This window comes from Arachis ipaensis, chromosome B07, assembly GCF_000816755.2.
Source record: "Arachis ipaensis cultivar K30076 chromosome B07, Araip1.1, whole genome shotgun sequence".
Taxonomy (NCBI): Eukaryota; Viridiplantae; Streptophyta; class Magnoliopsida; order Fabales; family Fabaceae; genus Arachis; species Arachis ipaensis.
Genome location: NC_029791.2, coordinates 99,737,528 through 99,740,915, shown reverse-complemented (window position 1 = coordinate 99,740,915; position 3,388 = coordinate 99,737,528). Strand labels below are relative to the sequence as shown.

General features: G+C 36.2%; 1 long non-coding RNA gene across 1 annotated transcript in view; it reads right to left on the bottom strand.

Annotated features, from left to right (window-relative positions):
• LOC110264290 overlaps positions 236-3,388 on the bottom strand; it is a 7,051-nt gene continuing 3,898 nt past the window's right edge. Inside the window, exon 3 of the long non-coding RNA XR_002350189.1 lies at positions 236-480. This is a non-coding gene — a long non-coding RNA (uncharacterized LOC110264290). The remainder of the gene's footprint in view (positions 481-3,388) is intronic.

The following is a 3,388-nucleotide window of genomic DNA, read 5'->3' as shown; positions in this document are numbered from 1 at the left end:
ATTTTCTTTTATTTTATCTGTAATATTTCATTTTAATTTTATCCTTGACATTTTAATATATTTTAATTATACCACTAAGATGAATAACATTTGTAACACCCTAATTTTCAGCACGTCATGATCGTACCAAAAGTAAGGCGTTACTGACCTGTTTTCCTTATTTACTATTTAATATTGAACCTTTAGTTTGATACCGCGTTTTGATTTTTAAGAAAATGCTGAAAAATATTGTTTCTCATTAATCAAAATCATTCATCAAAGAACACACAGGTAATAGTAATCACTTAATTAGTAATAATGATAAATATTATACAAAAAAAATTCAAAAGAAATTTAGATACAATTCCTATCCCTCGGTATAAAATAAAATCTTAAATAACAAAGATGAGGAAATTCTATGAAAATAACTCGACACATAAACTTAACTTAAATAAAACTCCTAATCGCCCGCGGCTTCAAACTGAGTCTCCGAGCCTGTCACTGAAAGGGTGGAAGATTTTGGGGTGAGAACAAACCACTAGTTCTCAGTAGGGAATAGGAATGCTGTACTAAACAGAGTAAATACAAATAGCTAATTCATATCATAAAAACAATTTCACTTAAAATAGTTTCAAGTTCCTTCCTTTAATTCACGTTAATTAAACAAAATTCCAATCACATTAACAATTCCTTATCTATAAACATCATTCCTAAATACATTATTAAGACCACAACACAAACAAGTAAAATATCCATAAAGCACGTAAGCACATCACCAAAACATCAGCACAAACACAAATAAATAAAATAAAGCAAACACAATCAAATGTAAATGCACAAACAAGATGATGCATGCCTGTTCCTAGCGCAGGCCATGAGCTCATGCGTCAGTTGTCTACCCGCAACCTGACGTTACTCAGAGTGAATCCCGAATATGGTCCCTTTACTGTGTCAATTAGACACCATGGCATCACGGTTACCCGTGTCAATTAGGCCTCATTATAATAACAGTTCAATGTGTATCACAGTAAGGAACAGTGCTATCAATTAGGCAAACATTCCCGCATTAGCAATCTCAGGCTATCCGTTAGGCGGGCAATTTCGCATTAGCAGTTTGGCACAGGGCCCGTTTAACATACAATTCTCATTTATTTATTTCATTCATGACTTTTTATTTCCTTCCATTTTATTATACCTCCACATCACCAATTACATACTCATACTTTCACATCACCATATTATTAAACATGCCTCCGCATCACCGCTTAACTATACATACCTCCGCATCACTAATTAACTTTAAACCCTTCCTAGTTGTTATAGTACTACTGGTTTAAAAGCAAAACTTGGTGTTGAAGTAATTTGGTTACAATTAAAACTTGTACCATCTCTCTTAAAATTCTGTTATTGTTTTCTAAGAAAATGCAGAAAAATAGCAGGAAGTAGTAAGTTTGATAAATTCCTTAAAAATCCAATTTTCACCCATTGCCTTTCAAAATTCACGACCTCAAACAAGACTCTTTTAGCTTTTTCATTGAATCAAATTCCAGATTAATACCATGTCATATGAAAAAGTTATGAAGTGAGAAACACAGCCATGCCTTTTAGAATTCGATTTCCAAAATCCAGTGAGCTACCCATACTCTTTTCAACATATCTACTTGGTTAAGTAGGGTATCAACATGAAATTTAAAATGAAGATTGTGGACACAGGAAGATTGAAAATGCCGTTAGTTTTAGCTCAAATACTTACCAGAATTGAAAGTTAAGGGAGTTGGAAGTTGGTGCTTCTGCAGTAAAGAAATAGAATTTTCTGCAGAAACTATCAATCTTCAAAAATTCATTTCTCCCAAACCACTCGTTAATAAATTCTAAATTTTTTATGAGATGCTCAAAACACATTAAAGTTTCATGCAAAAATAGTTTCATTCAAATATATGACCTGGGATGCTCCCAGAAATTGATTCTTTCTACTGTCATGTATGCAGAAATTCTGCCTTAAGCATTTTCAACAACCTTACTTATCAAAAACCACATTTGAACTTATAACCCTTCCAAAATCACACGTTTAACCTCTTTCTAGTTATTCAAAATTGTCTTCATTGCCAACACAGGCCAAGAACCCAGAATCAATAATTCACACGATGTCAAGTACTTAAGCATCATCAAACCTTTTCTTTTCTACACTATGCCAAGCATAATTTTCCATGTACACTCATCATCATTCAAACACATAATAACTCATCAATTCACACCAGCAAGCTCAGCAACAAAAGTAACACCATTTATTCTATCCCTTACAACATTCAGTACGCACAATCATCAAATCAATCACCAACTACAGTTATAATTCAACTCAATTCCGTCAATTATTCACAGAAAGCAACCATAAACCATTTGCAGTTACTCTTTTAATTTTAGTAGCATTCATAAGTTAAAACCTTTTCTTTTAAAACAAATCTCCTATCTCAGTTAGTCGAAACCCACAAGGTTAGGCGTGACTCCAACTTCGTTCTAACTCGCAGCAGCAGCAGTAGCAACAGCTTTAAACCGAATCATTAATAGCAATGCCATCGAACAATTTGTAGTGGTATTGGCATAATCCTAACATATTAACATCTCAACATTCTCGATCAACCATGGAAGCAGAATGGTAATAATGAGGGTTTGGGAACAAGGACAACTTACTAAAACTTGAAAAGAACAGAGGAATGGAGCAGCAGCAGTAACAGCTTTGTTTAAGCACATGCAACCCCACGGCCACCATCACGGTAGCAGCGACTTCGGCACACAAAAGGGGAACCAAAATCAGAGACAAGGCTGAGCAACTAACGGAGACGGTGGCTTCGCAATAGCTGCGCGGCCTTCCTCCTCCCTTGGACAGCGATGCGGCACGGCAGCAAGGGGCTGGCACGGCTTCTCTCTCTCTCTCTCCTCGCGTTCGCCTCTTTCTCTCTCCTCTGTTGTTGGCGACGATGGCGGCTACTTGCAGTGGGTTGGACGCAGCTGGGCGACAACGTGACGGACATGAACGGCGAGCCCAAGGCCCGCAGTGGTGGCGCAGCTCCTCCCTCTCCTCTTCTCCCTTCCCTGTCACAGCTTCACTCTCAGATCTCTCTCTTTTCTTTCTTGCTTTTTATTTCTATTACTGTATGGTAGCATTTTAGAAGAAAGGGAAAGCGGTGTGGCGGTGAGAGAGAGTAAATTGTGGCTTATTGAAGAATGAACAGGTGGTTGGAGGGGTATACATGTGTGCGTGTTTTAAAAATTAGGATTAGGATTAGTGGATTAGGCATTAGGGTTTAGAATTGGGAATTTAGGATTTGAATAGAGTTTTAATTTAAAACCAAATTTAATCAATATAATAATTAATTTTAAAAACACTATTTTATTTTTCAAATTACAAATT